Source organism: Alosa sapidissima, chromosome 1 (genome assembly GCF_018492685.1).
Source record: "Alosa sapidissima isolate fAloSap1 chromosome 1, fAloSap1.pri, whole genome shotgun sequence".
Lineage (NCBI taxonomy): Eukaryota > Metazoa > Chordata > Actinopteri > Clupeiformes > Clupeidae > Alosa > Alosa sapidissima.
In genome coordinates, this window is record NC_055957.1 from 53195741 (window position 1) to 53213266 (window position 17526).

Here is a 17526-nt window from a genome sequence, read left to right on the forward strand (position 1 = left end):
CTTCCCAGGAAGCGGAGATGGCTGAGTCGGCGGTGAAGGCGTCGGGGGCAGTGAAGCGCCCCCTGCAGGACGGGAGTGAAGGTGGTTCGCCGGGGACTCCGGTCCGCCGGTGCAAGGGTGGGGGCGGGGTCTCCGTCTCTAATAGGTACGAGGCCCTGCTGGTGGAGGACGGTGGTGATGGGTCCATGGAGGTGGCGGCGTCTAGTGGCGAGGAGGAGTCGGACGGGTCGACAGGCTCTGTGAGGGAGGGGATTTCTTCCCCTTCCCCCCCTTCTTCGGGGGACTTGCTTGGGTGGGATGAGGGGAATTTGAAAAGGACTACTGGGATGTTGGACTGATTGGGGTTGTGTTGGGTTGTTGATGTTGTTGTTGTTGGGTTGTGTTGGGGTGGATTAAAAGTGTACTGAGGGTGGACGTGTTGGTTTTGTGTTTGTGTGTCTTGACATTTTTTTTGTTTTTGGCTGGGCCTGTGTGCCCGAGCTCACTTGTGTACCTGGTTCCTTGGGGCCTGCGTGCCCATTTTACCACAGCCTCTAGTCTAGACTTCACTTCCTTCTGTATCTTTTGTGTGTTATATCTTGTGTTTGTTTTTCAAGGCTGGTGGGACTACTGTGCCGCATAGGACCAGCACCCCCTGTGGTGGTGGCATGGCATGTCAAATGTCTTTCTATGTGGTGTGCTATGGCTTATGTGAATAATAAAAAAAAAAAAAAAAAAAAAAAAATCTGTTCTTATCAGTTTAATATCTGATACGTCCTCTACCCGAGGACCATATATTAATCTGATTTTTGGAACAGGGAGACGGAAGAGGGGCTTGCTCCGTCCGCTCCACGCATCGACCCGGTATTGCAGCGACTCCGGGAACGGTGCACATTCCTTTGACTGTGTAAGAAAAGAACCAACCCAGTGGAACTGACTGACTGACTGACTGACTGACTGACTGACTGTGATGAAATCCTCCTTAGCAGAGCAGACGCAGCAGCAGGAGTCCTTGCCAGGTGTTTTGGCCAACCGCGCCACCTCCCTTTTCGGCCCCTTTTGGGTTTTCCCGCCCTTTTACTCTTTTTTTTTATTTTTTTTTTTTTTTTTTTTTTGTTTTTTTTTTTTTTTTTTTACACATTTAAATTTAAAGGGGATGTTGATACTGCCGTCTTGTTGCCACTGGGCAACGCCTTGGAGTCACCCTCACGTCCACGACCGGCGCCGTTCATGCTCTCCGTCCGGCGTGCCCTGTGGCAGCCATCGCTCGGGTTTCTCTTCATCTCGTACAAATCTTTCGCCTTTTACTAAAGATTTCCGTGGAGGGGAACTGCCCCGAGTTTACGGTATTTTTGGAAGCTCTGCTTCGGCGGAGCTGCACCTGCCTGTCCAAAGTCAAGCGTCGTGGTGTTTTGTTTTGCGGCGGCGGCGGCGGCGGCGGCGGCGGTCCGCTTTTGCTGGCCCCGCCTCCCCCCGTAACCATGTGAGCGCGGGGGGCGTCGCTAGAGGGGCCGCCGCACCCCGTGCAGTTGTGGGGTATCGCTTCTCGGCCTTTTGGCTAAGATCAAGTGTAGTATCTGTTCTTATCAGTTTAATATCTGATACGTCCTCTACCCGAGGACCATATATTAATCTGATTTTTGGAACAGGGAGACGGAAGAGGGGCTTGCTCCGTCCGCTCCACGCATCGACCCGGTATTGCAGCGACTCCGGGAACGGTGCACATTCCTTTGACTGTGTAAGAAAAGAACCAACCCAGTGGAACTGACTGACTGACTGACTGACTGACTGACTGACTGTGATGAAATCCTCCTTAGCAGAGCAGACGCAGCAGCAGGAGTCCTTGCCAGGTGTTTTGGCCAACCGCGCCACCTCCCTTTTCGGCCCCTTTTGGGTTTTCCCGCCCTTTTACTCTTTTTTTTTTTTTTTTTTTTTTTTTTTTTTTGTTTTTTTTTTTTTTTTTTACACATTTAAATTTAAAGGGGATGTTGATACTGCCGTCTTGTTGCCACTGGGCAACGCCTTGGAGTCACCCTCACGTCCACGACCGGCGCCGTTCATGCTCTCCGTCCGGCGTGCCCTGTGGCAGCCATCGCTCGGGTTTCTCTTCATCTCGTACAAATCTTTCGCCTTTTACTAAAGATTTCCGTGGAGGGGAACTGCCCCGAGTTTACGGTATTTTTGGAAGCTCTGCTTCGGCGGAGCTGCACCTGCCTGTCCAAAGTCAAGCGTCGTGGTGTTTTGTTTTGCGGCGGCGGCGGCGGCGGCGGCGGCGGTCCGCTTTTGCTGGCCCCGCCTCCCCCCGTAACCATGTGAGCGCGGGGGGCGTCGCTAGAGGGGCCGCCGCACCCCGTGCAGTTGTGGGGTATCGCTTCTCGGCCTTTTGGCTAAGACAGCGGTCGACTCGCGGTGAGAGGAAGGCGGTCCTTACCTTGTGGTGGTTTGGACACTCTCATCCGGGAGTTATATTGGTTTTGTGTGTTTTTTCTGTCTCAAAAATTACTGTTTTTTCGTTTTGTTTTTTGTACTGTTTTGTGTTTTTTGTCTCTTTTAACAGGTCCAAGCAGCTGCCTCTTCCTTTGGAGTTCCTTTTAAAACAGCAGGCCCAGGTAAGCGCTGTTTAGCTCCTTTTTATTGTGTGGTTTTTAGCTTGTTTTAGCCTAGCCTTTTAGCATAGTTTTTTAGTTAATTTATTGTCTTAAGTATTTATAGTTTTAGTGGTTTTAGTTTAGGTTTAGGCTGGTGGTGCCTCCACCATGTCGGCTGCTCGTGCTGGCATGAGGAGGCACCACAGCGTACGTTTTAATTTCGCGTCAAAAAATGGAAGGCTAATGGAGATGTCCAGATTGGACTTTTCAAGAAAGTGTGTCCAACAGATGCTTGGTTTTAATGCTAATGAACTGAATTGTTTGGTGACTCTGCCTGGGAACAAAGGATTTGATGTTAGCTTTCGCTCGGCTTCACTGCTTAATAGTTTTTGGCAACGGTTTGTTACTTGTAAAGACCAGCTCTCCATGTTTGAAGTTGAGAAACTTTCGGACAATTCACAAAAAGTGGTGATTGTTAGAATGTTCAATGAAACTGTGACTGGGGAAGACATTAGCACATGGCTGGCTAGATTTTGCGCGGTTCGTAGCCCACCAGTTAAGGTTTTGGACGAGGACGGCATTTGGAACTGCTCGTGGAGAGTTCCCATTAAACAATGGGAAGACCCGAGCAGTTACCTAGGCCTCCGTCAGATTCCGTCTATGATTGTGTTGGGAGAGAACCGGGGCTACATTCATTACCAAGGGATGCCTAAGCTGTGTCGCAAATGCGGCCAGCTTGGGCATCTTGCCGAAGCGTGCCAGGAAATTGTATGCAGGAAGTGTAGAGAAATTGGGCATCTTTTCGAAGATTGCACAAATGGCAGAAAGTGTAATCTCTGTGGAGTTTCATCCCATCTCTACAGAGATTGCCCTAGCTCTTTTGCCAACAAGCTAAAGGCTACCAAAATGGCCGCCATGGCCGCCCGGCCGCATGGCCCAGAACAAGAACAGGAAGAGAAGGACGAAATGGAGGAAGGGGTGGTCCCTGAAGTTTTGGAGGGAAACCTCCAGTCAGCTTCAGGGACTAGCCGGGCGGCTACGAGCAAAGCTAACACCCAGGCAGAGTCAGAGCACGGATTGGAGGCCACACCCTCCCAGCTGGGAAAGGAGATGGAGCAGGCGGAGGAGGAGCCTGAAGGAGAAAAGGAAGCCCCGCCTCCCGAAACCGCTGAGGAGGTGAGTGTGGCCTCTGAGGGGGTTGAAGCACCTGCTTCACTCCCCAATGCGCAGCATAAGAGACCTTTAGAATCTCCTCTGTCAGAAATGACAGAGAAGAGAAACCGGGTGATACTGTCTTCAGATAGTTCCTCTTCGGAAGATCTGAATCGACTGTGGCCCGGTGGACGTGAAGTGTCTTTTATGCGGATGGCGCTCAGAGCATCCACGCCAAGGGCAACGCAAGAGTTTTTCTCTGCCGAGCCCGACGCTGGAGACACCAGTGACCCTTCTGAACCAAATTCAATGGTCATAAAGGAGGAGCAGGTGTCACAGGAGATCAACCCTGGTTGATCTCCACTTGTTTTAAAAACATGTCTCTGTAGTGTCTTAACTCTGTCGTGTTCATTTTTATCATACTGCTCATGAGTCTCACAATCTCAACAATCAATGTAAGAAGTGTGAAGACTCTAGTGAGAGCTCAGAGCATTTTATCCCTGTTGAGCACTCTGAATGCAGATATATTTCTGCTGCAAGAGTGCTCCTTGCCTTTTTTAAACAATTACAGCAAGTGGGAACAGATGTGGACCCCGGGACCCTCCGTGTGGAGCGGGTCCAATTTTAACAGAGCAGACGGGGTCGCCATCTTGATCAAGAATCCACACATCTCGGTGAAGGGCAGCACGGTGGTGAGACCCGGGCGGGCCCTTTTAACCCACTTGACTGTTTTAGACAGGGATTTTAATGTTCTTAATGTGTATGGTTTTAATGATAAACACGACCGACATGACTTTTTAGAAGAGCTGCAGCCCCACATGCTAGGGAGGGCTCCCCTAGTGGTCGGAGGGGATTTTAATTGTGTTTTAAGCAGACAGGATAGAAAGAATGTAGGGGAAGATTTTAAGGTAGATAAGACATCTGTACTTTTAAAGAATATAGTTAGGGATTTTAATTTAGTCGACTGCTACAGAAAAGTGCATCCACGGGAGGAGGGCTTCACCTGGCACAGTGGTGACGGCGCCCGAGCCTCCCGTATCGACTATGTTTTAACAAGAGACTGCCCGCCCACGGATGCTACATTGTCCCCTATGTTCTTTTCCGATCACTGCATGCTCTCCTGCACCCTTTCACTCCCCACAGGTGTGACGGTAGGTGGAGGGCTGTGGAGGCTAAACTGTTCCCTGTTACAGGATGAGGAGATAGTCAGAGAATACAGGGAGCAGTTCAGCCTCTGGCAGACCCTCCAAGACTTTTTCGATACACGTGCACAATGGTGGGAGATGGTGAAGGGTAAGACCAAGACTTTTTTTAAGATTAAAGGTAGAGACAAAAGAGAGAGAGAGAGGAGGTGCATGTTGGGGCTGCAAAAGAGACTACAGAGATATTTTAACCTTTTAAACATGGGTTTTGATTTTAATGAAGAAATCAAGAAGGTAAGAAAAGAAATGTCAGTTTTAGCCGAATTCAAAAGTAAAGGAACAATTTTAAGAAGCAAAGAAAGAGAAACAGAAGAAGGAGAAAAATGCACCAGGTACTTTTTTAAGAAAATAATATCAAGAGGGGGTGGGATAATGAAGTTAAAAAATGATGGGAGGGAAGAAAATTGCACAGAGGGGATTTTAGAAATGATACAACTGTTTTATCAAGACCTGTACGCAGAGAAAGAGGTGCATGAGGAGGTGATGGAGGAAGTTTTAGAGTTTTTAAATAAAACTCTTAACAGTCAACAAGTTTTAACAGAGGATTTTACATTGGTTGAGCTTTTAAAATGTCTTAAAGGTTTTAAAACAGAAAAATGCCCGGGAGAGGATGGGCTCCCCGTGGAATTTTATGTTACCTTTTATGACATTTTAGCCAACGACATGCTGACTGTTTTTAAAGAATTTGACAAACTTGACAGACTTCCAGACAGCTTTAGATCAGGGATAGTTTCTTTACTATATAAAAAAGGCGACAGGACTGACCTTAAAAACTGGAGACCCATAACGCTTTTAAACTGTGATTGTAAACTTTTTAGCAGACTTTTAGCTTTACGCATGTCGACTGTTTTAGAGGACGTGATCCACCCGGATCAAGTCTGTGCCGTCCCTGGAAGGAGGATCACGGACAGCCTAGTGCTGGTCCGAGACGCCATCTGTTTTGCGAGAGACAGAAATATTAGGCTTTTAGTGCTAAATTTAGATTTTGAGAAAGCTTTTGATCGGGTCTCGCACCAGTACCTTTTAAAGGTACTGCAAAAAATGGGTTTTCCAGGGAGGTTTTTAAAGTGGGTGGGATTGCTGTATAAAGACATCAACAGCAAAATTCGAGTAAATGGGCACCTAACCAATGCGATAAATGTTCGCTCTGGCGTCCGCCAGGGGTGTCCGTTATCCCCACTCCTGTTCGTTGCGTGCATCGAGCCGCTGGCACAGATATTGAGAAAGGACAAATGGATCAAAGGACTGGACTTGCCAGGTGGACTGACTGCGACTTGCGCACTTTACATGGACGACGTGACCCTTTTATTGAATGACTTTTTATCGGCCCAAAGAGCACTCGACTTGACTGACTGGTACGGAAGGGCCTCGGGCGCCAAGCTCAACAGGGGCAAGTCCGAGGCCCAGCTCTTTGGGCCGTGGGGTGACGTAAGACCAGATCTGGCAGTAGATTTTAAACAGACAGACATAAAGATTTTAGGTATTAAATTTGACAATGAGGGTGGTGGACGGGGCAACTGGACTGACGCGTTAGGGAAAGTGAGACAGCGACTGGGGTTCTGGGGACTAAGACAGTTGACGTTTGAAGGTAAGGTTTTAATCTTCAAAGCAGTTATCTTACCTTTGTTTTTATTACTGTGTTCTGTTTTTAGCCCCCCCAGGAGCTTTCTTTTAGGTGTGGAGAGAGCGGTGTTTTATTTCATGTGGGGGTCCAAGTGGGAAAGACTAAGGAGGGAGGTCCTGAAGAAAAGACCTGAGAATGGAGGAAAGGGCCTCCCAGACCCCCACCTGTTTTTAGGAGCCCATTTCACCGCCCTCCACATCAGATACGCGACGGCCCCATCCGGAGACAGCAAGACAACAGCCCTGGCCCGGTTCTGGATGGGGTCGTACCTGAGAAAACTGAAAATTTTAAATACTGATCTTAAACGTCCAGTTGCTTTTAACCTGCCCCCTCAATATGTTTTTATCAAAAAGTTTTTAATGAGATTTGACTTAGAGGGGCAGGATGTCACCATTTTAACAAAAGCAAAATCTCTTGTCTCCCTTGTGCAGGACCGGGAAGCAGTGAGCCCCGTTCCCGGCCTCACACTCAGTGAGGCCAAGCAGGCTTGGAGGAACGCTGCCCACCCCGCCCTCCAGAACAAGCTGAAGGACCTGGCGTGGATGGCGCTCCATGAGGTCCTCCCGGTCAGAGCCGTGATGCACTCCCGGGGCATGGCCAGAACCAACACCTGCCCGCGGCCAGGATGCGGCCAACCTGAGACCGTGCGGCACCTGCTCTGGGAGTGCGGCGTGGCGAGGGACCTGTGGGCCGATACCGGCCCCCTGCAATGCCCGAGCCTGCCAGCAGGGGAGGTCCCCCCAAGCTACCATCTAGTGGTCAGCGGGGTGGGCCAGGGCGCCACCACCATCCCAGCCGCCGACTTCGCCGCGCTCTGGCTCACCCTAAACTGCATAAAAGCCGCACTGTGGACCTCCCGCAACCTGCTGGTGGGGAAGCGCGTGACGGTGCCCCTGCCAGCGTTACGGCGGCTGGTGACATCTACGCGGCAGGAGGCGCCGCACGTCGCCATTCGGAGGAGGGGGCCGGGGTCACTAACAGAAGGTTCCCGCCCCCCACGGCTGCTGGCTCCCGCCGACGCACCCCCACTATCACCATCACGGGACGGAGCAGCGGGCGGAGGGGAGGACCTCCACTGGGCGCATCCGCGCTTGCCTCGCTCTTCTGGAGAGCGGGGTGGAGCCTCTTGATAGTGGCTCACCCCGGTCCGGCACAACAGAGACCTTTTAATTGACTCTTATTGCATTTTATTACATTTTGGAGCTCTTTTAAAAGCGTGGACTTTTAACATCCTTTTACACAAACATGAACTTTTAAACACACACATGGACTTTGCACACACAGACACAGTTTTAAAACAAAAATGGCTTTTATAGACAAATGATTTTATTTTTGTAAAAAATGTGCTGTGAAAAATGATGAAAATGTAAAATGTGAAATGAAAATGCAAAATGTGAAAAGAATGAAAACCATGTGATGTGATGATAATGTGATGAAATGATGAAAGAAAAATGAAAATGTACCACAAAGAAAATCCATGAAATGTAAACAAACAAATCAAAATGTAATGCAAAAACATGAGTTTGTGACAATAAAAGTTTTCCAAAGGAAAATCTGTTCTTATCAGTTTAATATCTGATACGTCCTCTACCCGAGGACCATATATTAATCTGATTTTTGGAACAGGGAGACGGAAGAGGGGCTTGCTCCGTCCGCTCCACGCATCGACCCGGTATTGCAGCGACTCCGGGAACGGTGCACATTCCTTTGACTGTGTAAGAAAAGAACCAACCCAGTGGAACTGACTGACTGACTGACTGACTGACTGACTGACTGTGATGAAATCCTCCTTAGCAGAGCAGACGCAGCAGCAGGAGTCCTTGCCAGGTGTTTTGGCCAACCGCGCCACCTCCCTTTTCGGCCCCTTTTGGGTTTTCCCGCCCTTTTACTCTTTTTTTTTATTTTTTTTTTTTTTTTTTTTTGTTTTTTTTTTTTTTTTTTACACATTTAAATTTAAAGGGGATGTTGATACTGCCGTCTTGTTGCCACTGGGCAACGCCTTGGAGTCACCCTCACGTCCACGACCGGCGCCGTTCATGCTCTCCGTCCGGCGTGCCCTGTGGCAGCCATCGCTCGGGTTTCTCTTCATCTCGTACAAATCTTTCGCCTTTTACTAAAGATTTCCGTGGAGGGGAACTGCCCCGAGTTTACGGTATTTTTGGAAGCTCTGCTTCGGCGGAGCTGCACCTGCCTGTCCAAAGTCAAGCGTCGTGGTGTTTTGTTTTGCGGCGGCGGCGGCGGCGGCGGCGGCGGTCCGCTTTTGCTGGCCCCGCCTCCCCCCGTAACCATGTGAGCGCGGGGGGCGTCGCTAGAGGGGCCGCCGCACCCCGTGCAGTTGTGGGGTATCGCTTCTCGGCCTTTTGGCTAAGATCAAGTGTAGTATCTGTTCTTATCAGTTTAATATCTGATACGTCCTCTACCCGAGGACCATATATTAATCTGATTTTTGGAACAGGGAGACGGAAGAGGGGCTTGCTCCGTCCGCTCCACGCATCGACCCGGTATTGCAGCGACTCCGGGAACGGTGCACATTCCTTTGACTGTGTAAGAAAAGAACCAACCCAGTGGAACTGACTGACTGACTGACTGACTGACTGACTGACTGTGATGAAATCCTCCTTAGCAGAGCAGACGCAGCAGCAGGAGTCCTTGCCAGGTGTTTTGGCCAACCGCGCCACCTCCCTTTTCGGCCCCTTTTGGGTTTTCCCGCCCTTTTACTCTTTTTTTTTTTTTTTTTTTTTTTTTTTTTTTTGTTTTTTTTTTTTTTTTTTACACATTTAAATTTAAAGGGGATGTTGATACTGCCGTCTTGTTGCCACTGGGCAACGCCTTGGAGTCACCCTCACGTCCACGACCGGCGCCGTTCATGCTCTCCGTCCGGCGTGCCCTGTGGCAGCCATCGCTCGGGTTTCTCTTCATCTCGTACAAATCTTTCGCCTTTTACTAAAGATTTCCGTGGAGGGGAACTGCCCCGAGTTTACGGTATTTTTGGAAGCTCTGCTTCGGCGGAGCTGCACCTGCCTGTCCAAAGTCAAGCGTCGTGGTGTTTTGTTTTGCGGCGGCGGCGGCGGCGGCGGCGGCGGTCCGCTTTTGCTGGCCCCGCCTCCCCCCGTAACCATGTGAGCGCGGGGGGCGTCGCTAGAGGGGCCGCCGCACCCCGTGCAGTTGTGGGGTATCGCTTCTCGGCCTTTTGGCTAAGATCAAGTGTAGTATCTGCGCTTGCCAAGAAGAAGGCGATGTCACTGGGGGTGGGTGCTTGCACCCTCCGGCTGGAGTTTCCGGTGGATTTAGGTGTGGAGGTGACCCGTGGCTTCGTGGCAGAGAAGATCCTGAGGGATGAGCTGGGGCTGTCAGGAAAGGAGGTCCTGTGTCTGCAGGCTGCTCGGCCGCCTTTTCAGTACGAGGTGACGTTTCGGGAGGTGTCCTTTCTGCATGCGACGATGAGGCGATGGCAGGAGATCCGGAAGCGGGATGACGACAACGTGCTGTGGAAGTGCGGTTGGGAGTTTGGAGAGGAGATGTACACGGTGGTGATCCATGTCTTCAACCCGCACGTGCTGGAGAAGGACATCAGGTCGTTTTTGGAGAGGTATTGTAGCCGGATTGCTGAGGGGGAGAAGATCGTGGACGAGTTTGGATTTTGGACGGGGAAGAGGAGGTATCGAGTGACGTTTCATCTGCGGCCGAATGGAGAGTGGATGATTCCGCCTCATGAGTTCGCGTTGGGGGCAGACCGCGGCAGGTTGTTTGTGCCTCAACTGCCGAACACTTGCTGGACTTGTGGACAGCGTGGACATTTGCGGGGTGAGTGTAAGGCTAAGCCGTGCTATCGGTGTGGGACTGTGGGGCATTTAGCCAATGTTTGTAAGGCTGCAAGGACTTGTAATTTGTGTGGGAAGGGGGACCATTTGTTTGTGTCATGTCCGAAAAGGAGTAGTTATGCTGGGGTGGTGGCTGGTGGGTCTATTGCTGTGTCTGGTGGTGGTGGGAGGCAGGTTGCTGGGGGTACTGTGTTGCAGGTTGTTGCCCCGGCTCCCAAAGTGGTGCCGGTGGCAGTTTCGCCTGTGTTGGAAGGACCTGGAGGGACTGGAGGCACGTTGAAGGATGCGCCGCATGGCCGCCAAGATGGCCGACTGGGAGACAAAGGGATGGGGAAGCACATGGCTGCCATGCAGACGGTGGGAGGAGTCGCTGCCGAGGTGGAGAGGAAGACGGTTGGAGATTGGGCGGAGCATACCGAATCGCAGGAAGTGGAGATGGCAGGTATGGCGGAGATGGCTGGGAAGCGCCCCCTGGAGGATGGGGGTCCGGATGACACTCCGGTGAGGCGTCTGCGGACGGGGGCGTTGGTCCCCGGTCCTTCGTTGCCCCCGGAGGCCGGGCCTGGTACTGCGAGTGGTCAGGTGGTGGTGGAGCCGGACGGAACGGATAGCTCGGCGGGCTCTGTGCGGGAGGTGTTGCCTGCTGGGGGGGTGGTTTCTCCCACCCCCCCTGCCCAGCTGGTGGGATGGGATGTGGACAGCTTGAAACGGACTTTGGGTATGGACTAGTCGGGTCCTGGTGGTGGGGAGGAGAAGTGATGGGGAGGTTGTGTTTGTGCTGGGTTGATGTATGTTTTGTGAGGGTTGGGGTGGATTAAAGTTTGTGGGTGGGTTGGTTTTTGCTGTGTTTGGCCGGGCCTGCGTGCCTGGGCCCTTGTGATTATGTGTTATTGTTTATGGTGGCAGCCTCTAGTCTAGCTTAAATTAACTTCCTTCTGTATCTTTTGTGTGTTGTGTGTATTATATGTGTATCTCCTGTGTGTTGTAGTTTCAAGGCTGCTGTGCTCTGTTTATATTCAATAAAAAAAAAAAAAAAATCTGTTCTTATCAGTTTAATATCTGATACGTCCTCTACCCGAGGACCATATATTAATCTGATTTTTGGAACAGGGAGACGGAAGAGGGGCTTGCTCCGTCCGCTCCACGCATCGACCCGGTATTGCAGCGACTCCGGGAACGGTGCACATTCCTTTGACTGTGTAAGAAAAGAACCAACCCAGTGGAACTGACTGACTGACTGACTGACTGACTGACTGACTGTGATGAAATCCTCCTTAGCAGAGCAGACGCAGCAGCAGGAGTCCTTGCCAGGTGTTTTGGCCAACCGCGCCACCTCCCTTTTCGGCCCCTTTTGGGTTTTCCCGCCCTTTTACTCTTTTTTTTTATTTTTTTTTTTTTTTTTTTTTGTTTTTTTTTTTTTTTTTTACACATTTAAATTTAAAGGGGATGTTGATACTGCCGTCTTGTTGCCACTGGGCAACGCCTTGGAGTCACCCTCACGTCCACGACCGGCGCCGTTCATGCTCTCCGTCCGGCGTGCCCTGTGGCAGCCATCGCTCGGGTTTCTCTTCATCTCGTACAAATCTTTCGCCTTTTACTAAAGATTTCCGTGGAGGGGAACTGCCCCGAGTTTACGGTATTTTTGGAAGCTCTGCTTCGGCGGAGCTGCACCTGCCTGTCCAAAGTCAAGCGTCGTGGTGTTTTGTTTTGCGGCGGCGGCGGCGGCGGCGGCGGCGGTCCGCTTTTGCTGGCCCCGCCTCCCCCCGTAACCATGTGAGCGCGGGGGGCGTCGCTAGAGGGGCCGCCGCACCCCGTGCAGTTGTGGGGTATCGCTTCTCGGCCTTTTGGCTAAGATCAAGTGGAGCATATCGTTCACGCGACGGGAAGGCGATGGGGACGTTGGGCCCATTGAGATTGAGGAACACGATCCGTTTTGTGGTTCCGGTGAGCAGGAGGACGGAGATGAAGAGGGAGTACTTTTCGGACAAGGTTTTGCTGGACACTTTGGATTTGGGAGTGCGGGAGGTCCTTTGCTTGCAGGAGTATCGGCCTCAAGGTACGTTTGATGTTACTTTTCGGACTGAAATGTTTTTTGAAATGGCTAAGAAGAGGATTAATGAGAAGTTACATGTGGATTTTTTTAAGGGTATGGTGTTTTTTTCGTCAGAGACTCATGTTTTTGTGCACATGTTCAATCCTTTTGTGTTAGAAGAAGATATTGTTGCTTTTTTTGAAGAGGTATTGCCGTGATGTGAGAGAGGGTGCTAAAGTGACTGATTCAAGGGGTTTCTGGACGGGAAGGAGAAGGTTTAAAGTGCGCTTTAAAGCGGGGGCTTCGCCTCCCCAGTCCTTCGCCTTGGGGCCAGACAGGGGCTACTTGTTTGTCCCTGGGAGGCCTGGGGGTTGTTGGAAGTGTGGGGAGAATGGACATGTAAGAGAGGACTGCAAAGTAACCAGGTGCCGCCATTGCGGCTCTACGGAGCACATGGCGGCGAAATGTTTGGCTCCGAAGACCTGCAGTCTTTGTGGGTCTTCGGAGCACCTGTTTAGAGCTTGCCCAGGTCGAAGGAGAGCTGCTGTGGGTCGTGAAAAGTCTGAGGGTCGAGGACCGACGGATGTGCGGTCGGCTGCTGGAGAGGAGTCCCCTATGCCCCCCGGGAGGACTCTTTCGAGGCTTGCTGATCCTTTGTCTGACGGCGGCCATGCGGTCGCTAAGATGGCGGCTAACGATGAGCAGGTGGTGAGCCATGTGGTAGCAAAGATGGTGGCTAGCAGCGAGCAGGTGGTGAGTGCACATGGAGCTGCTGCTGAGAGGCCCTCTGTTCCCGCCCCGGAGGGTTCATCTCAGTTTGCAGCTCCCCAGGCTGTTAATGTTGTTAGTGTGCTTTCCCCTGGGCCTACGGCTGATTCCCCACAGGCTGTGGCCGAGGAGACGTGTTCTGGTGTTCCCGTGGTTTCTCCTGGACCTCGGGCTGATCCCCCCCAGGCTGTGGCTGAGGAGACGTGTTCTGGTGTTGCTGTGGATGAGTCGGCGAGAGAGGTTTCACCTAGGTCGTGGGCTGATTGCCCCTTTGATGAGGAGGTGGTGATCACAGGAGTGGCACCAGCTACAGGGAAGCGCCCCCTGGAGGACAGCGGGTCGGAGGAGACTCCGGTGCGCCGCCTCAGGTCGTGCCAGACAGTGCAGGTGTTTGGCCAGGTCACCCCCCTGGAGGAAGATGATGGCGATGACGACAGCGAGGAGGAGATCGAGGTCGAGGACGGCAGGCCCGGCGAGGAGTTGGTGGTCGGCGCGGATTTGCTTCTGGGCTGGGACGAGAAGAATTTGAAGCAGTTGACGGGCATGGTCGAGTCAAGTGGAAGTGACTGAGGTGTGTTTGCAAGGTCGACGGCGATGATATGGAGGCCGTGGGCGCCAAGGCCAGTTGTGTCGTGGTGGCTGGAGGCGGGGCCTCCCCGGATTCTCTTCTGGGGTGCGATGAGGACAATGTGAAGGCTACTACTGTTCTGGTGGAGCCTAGAAGTTATGACTTTGTGTTGTGATGTGTGTTTGGTGATGGGCTTGTGATTTTTTTTTTGTAGCTTTGTGAAATGGGCTGAATAAAGTCTTGTGGGACATGCTATAGCCCTAGTACGTGCGTATGTTGGAGACGATGGGTGTTTTGCTATGGTTTTTATGGTTGTCTGTATGGATTACTGTATGGTTTGTTCTTGATCTGATTTATCTGATCCGCGTCGCATAATATGTGAATAAAAAAAAAAAAAAATCTGTTCTTATCAGTTTAATATCTGATACGTCCTCTACCCGAGGACCATATATTAATCTGATTTTTGGAACAGGGAGACGGAAGAGGGGCTTGCTCCGTCCGCTCCACGCATCGACCCGGTATTGCAGCGACTCCGGGAACGGTGCACATTCCTTTGACTGTGTAAGAAAAGAACCAACCCAGTGGAACTGACTGACTGACTGACTGACTGACTGTGATGAAATCCTCCTTAGCAGAGCAGACGCAGCAGCAGGAGTCCTTGCCAGGTGTTTTGGCCAACCGCGCCACCTCCCTTTTCGGCCCCTTTTGGGTTTTCCCGCCCTTTTACTCTTTTTTTTTTTTTTTTTTTTTTTTTTTTTTTGTTTTTTTTTTTTTTTTTTACACATTTAAATTTAAAGGGGATGTTGATACTGCCGTCTTGTTGCCACTGGGCAACGCCTTGGAGTCACCCTCACGTCCACGACCGGCGCCGTTCATGCTCTCCGTCCGGCGTGCCCTGTGGCAGCCATCGCTCGGGTTTCTCTTCATCTCGTACAAATCTTTCGCCTTTTACTAAAGATTTCCGTGGAGGGGAACTGCCCCGAGTTTACGGTATTTTTGGAAGCTCTGCTTCGGCGGAGCTGCACCTGCCTGTCCAAAGTCAAGCGTCGTGGTGTTTTGTTTTGCGGCGGCGGCGGCGGCGGCGGCGGCGGTCCGCTTTTGCTGGCCCCGCCTCCCCCCGTAACCATGTGAGCGCGGGGGGCGTCGCTAGAGGGGCCGCCGCACCCCGTGCAGTTGTGGGGTATCGCTTCTCGGCCTTTTGGCTAAGATCAAGTGTAGTATCTGTTCTTATCAGTTTAATATCTGATACGTCCTCTACCCGAGGACCATATATTAATCTGATTTTTGGAACAGGGAGACGGAAGAGGGGCTTGCTCCGTCCGCTCCACGCATCGACCCGGTATTGCAGCGACTCCGGGAACGGTGCACATTCCTTTGACTGTGTAAGAAAAGAACCAACCCAGTGGAACTGACTGACTGACTGACTGACTGACTGACTGACTGTGATGAAATCCTCCTTAGCAGAGCAGACGCAGCAGCAGGAGTCCTTGCCAGGTGTTTTGGCCAACCGCGCCACCTCCCTTTTCGGCCCCTTTTGGGTTTTCCCGCCCTTTTACTCTTTTTTTTTATTTTTTTTTTTTTTTTTTTTTGTTTTTTTTTTTTTTTTTTTACACATTTAAATTTAAAGGGGATGTTGATACTGCCGTCTTGTTGCCACTGGGCAACGCCTTGGAGTCACCCTCACGTCCACGACCGGCGCCGTTCATGCTCTCCGTCCGGCGTGCCCTGTGGCAGCCATCGCTCGGGTTTCTCTTCATCTCGTACAAATCTTTCGCCTTTTACTAAAGATTTCCGTGGAGGGGAACTGCCCCGAGTTTACGGTATTTTTGGAAGCTCTGCTTCGGCGGAGCTGCACCTGCCTGTCCAAAGTCAAGCGTCGTGGTGTTTTGTTTTGCGGCGGCGGCGGCGGCGGCGGCGGCGGTCCGCTTTTGCTGGCCCCGCCTCCCCCCGTAACCATGTGAGCGCGGGGGGCGTCGCTAGAGGGGCCGCCGCACCCCGTGCAGTTGTGGGGTATCGCTTCTCGGCCTTTTGGCTAAGATAAGCGTGATAGACATAGAGTCATGGTGACTAATAGTGCTTCCCGGTCGGCCCCACAGGTGCGACTTCGTAATACCGTAAGGATTGTCGTGGAGGATGGTGTGGATGTACGGAGGAAGGTGACGGAGGATTATATAATGGATGTTATTTTGGATAAGGGTTTTTCGTTTCCTGGATCGAGGTTGTTATGCGTTCAGGACTTCTCTTCAGTTGGATTTTATGACGTGAGTTTTTTGGAGCACAAGGACTGCCTGGCCTTTTTTGCGGATTTTAACCAGCGAAAGGACGACGAGTTGGTGAGCGGACTTTCTTTGGTTCCTTTGTTTGGCCATGCTAGCATTTTGCTGCATGTGCATTTGTATAACCCGTGGGTTGAGTTAAAGGATATTTTTGCTTTTTTGAATTTGTATTGTGTGGAGGTTCGGGGGGGAGATAAGTGCCTGAACAAGTTTGGGGTCTGGAATGGCCGCCGGCAATTTTTGGTTAAATTTAAAGACGATCCTTTTAACCCAGGACTTACTGTTCACCCTCCGGGGAATTTTTCGTTGGGGCCAAACAGAGGCTTTTTGTCCTATCAAGGGCAGCCTCTTTACTGCAGGAGATGTGGGCAGCGGGGACATATGAGGGCGGCATGTACGGGAATTGTTTGCCGGAGGTGCGGGGTGGCAGGGCACATGGCGAGGGAGTGCACTGCCCCGTTAAAGTGTAACTTCTGCAGTAGCCCTGACCACCTCTACAGAGCCTGCCCGGAGCGGCAGAAAACTTTTGCGGATGTGGTGAGGGGGGAGGACAGCCTGGGTGCTGGGGAAGCTGGAGCACCTCTGCATGTGGCGGCGGCGGCGTCAGCGGAGACGGCGGCGGAGGCGGTGGTGGAAGTGCTGGAGGCTGGTGTGGTGGCGGAAGACGTTTTGTCGACGGGCCTGGCTGAGGCGGCTCTTCCGACGACACAGGACCTGGAGACTCCTCCTGAGAGTGCTCTGGGTCTCCTGGGGGGCCTGGAGGTTCAGGTAGCCGACGGAGTGGAGGCTAATGCTAGCCTTAGCGCTGGAGAACAAAGAGGGCAGCCGCATGGTCGTGAGGGGGCCCCGGGGCGCCCTCTGCTGGGCGCTGAGCCTCACAGCCCTCTTCAGGTGTCTCAGCCGGATTTTGGTGACATGCAGCTGGGCCTTGATGGGTGGGGCACGGAGATGGATGTGCACGACGAGGCGATGGAGGAGGCACGGGTGCTCAAGAGGCAGTCGTCGGCGGTCGAGGACGAGGAGGCCGGGTGTGCGAAAAAGGTGGTGGTCGTCGGCGGGGCTGATGGCGGGCCCTGTTCTCGGCGTTCATCGGAGGTGGGTCTGGAAGAGATGGTGGAGGTGCCAGAGACGCCGAGCTCGCAGCTTGAGGCTTTGGCGTCGCTGGTGGCAGCGGTCCCCAGTCTGTCCTTGCCCCTTTCGGTCTCTGATGATGCCGGCTTGCCGGGGTCTCCGGTGTTTGGTGCGGAGAGGCGGGGTGAGGTGACGGCTGGGGCTTCTGAGGCCCTCGTGGATGCACCGCCTACAGGTGACCGGACTAGGGTGCTTGCACCAACGTGTGGAGGGCCGGTGGGTGGCCCGCTGTCCACTAAGACTGATGTGTTGGGCAGGCTGCCCCCCCCTGCTGGTAAGGGCGGGTTACTACCTGCAACTAAAGGTAATGCGGGTGCTGGGTCGGGTCCTGGGCGTGGACGTGGGGGCCCAGGGGGACAACAGGGGAAAGTGATTTGATGATGAT

At 52.2% G+C, this 17526-nt stretch overlaps 12 non-coding genes and 3 pseudogenes across 12 annotated transcripts; all 15 read left to right on the forward strand.

Moving 5' to 3' along the window:
- Positions 1–681: 681 nt before the first annotated feature.
- Positions 682–877, forward strand: LOC121683993. The gene has a single exon (XR_006022990.1). It is a non-coding gene; the product is annotated as a U2 spliceosomal RNA (small nuclear RNA).
- A 365-nt stretch (positions 878–1242) lies between these two features.
- LOC121680981 lies at positions 1243–1356 on the forward strand. Its single transcript, XR_006021897.1, has one exon. It is a non-coding gene; the product is annotated as a U5 spliceosomal RNA (small nuclear RNA).
- A 161-nt stretch (positions 1357–1517) lies between these two features.
- Positions 1518–1708, forward strand: LOC121682918. The gene has a single exon (XR_006022664.1). It is a non-coding gene; the product is annotated as a U2 spliceosomal RNA (small nuclear RNA).
- Positions 1709–2071: 363 nt separating this feature from the next.
- LOC121680991 lies at positions 2072–2185 on the forward strand. The gene has a single exon (XR_006021899.1). It is a non-coding gene; the product is annotated as a U5 spliceosomal RNA (small nuclear RNA).
- Positions 2186–8079: 5894 nt separating this feature from the next.
- LOC121683597 lies at positions 8080–8251 on the forward strand (annotated as a pseudogene).
- Positions 8252–8614: 363 nt separating this feature from the next.
- On the forward strand, positions 8615–8728 carry LOC121680993. Its single transcript, XR_006021904.1, has one exon. It is a non-coding gene; the product is annotated as a U5 spliceosomal RNA (small nuclear RNA).
- Positions 8729–8889: 161 nt separating this feature from the next.
- On the forward strand, positions 8890–9080 carry LOC121682929. The gene has a single exon (XR_006022665.1). It is a non-coding gene; the product is annotated as a U2 spliceosomal RNA (small nuclear RNA).
- A 364-nt stretch (positions 9081–9444) lies between these two features.
- On the forward strand, positions 9445–9558 carry LOC121681002. Its single transcript, XR_006021913.1, has one exon. It is a non-coding gene; the product is annotated as a U5 spliceosomal RNA (small nuclear RNA).
- A 161-nt stretch (positions 9559–9719) lies between these two features.
- On the forward strand, positions 9720–9812 carry LOC121684745 (annotated as a pseudogene).
- A 1556-nt stretch (positions 9813–11368) lies between these two features.
- On the forward strand, positions 11369–11556 carry LOC121683526. The gene has a single exon (XR_006022809.1). It is a non-coding gene; the product is annotated as a U2 spliceosomal RNA (small nuclear RNA).
- Positions 11557–11919: 363 nt separating this feature from the next.
- On the forward strand, positions 11920–12033 carry LOC121681007. Its single transcript, XR_006021914.1, has one exon. It is a non-coding gene; the product is annotated as a U5 spliceosomal RNA (small nuclear RNA).
- A 2072-nt stretch (positions 12034–14105) lies between these two features.
- Positions 14106–14286, forward strand: LOC121684063 (annotated as a pseudogene).
- A 355-nt stretch (positions 14287–14641) lies between these two features.
- LOC121681011 lies at positions 14642–14755 on the forward strand. Its single transcript, XR_006021915.1, has one exon. It is a non-coding gene; the product is annotated as a U5 spliceosomal RNA (small nuclear RNA).
- A 161-nt stretch (positions 14756–14916) lies between these two features.
- LOC121682940 lies at positions 14917–15107 on the forward strand. The gene has a single exon (XR_006022666.1). It is a non-coding gene; the product is annotated as a U2 spliceosomal RNA (small nuclear RNA).
- A 364-nt stretch (positions 15108–15471) lies between these two features.
- On the forward strand, positions 15472–15585 carry LOC121681013. The gene has a single exon (XR_006021916.1). It is a non-coding gene; the product is annotated as a U5 spliceosomal RNA (small nuclear RNA).
- Positions 15586–17526: the final 1941 nt, after the last annotated feature.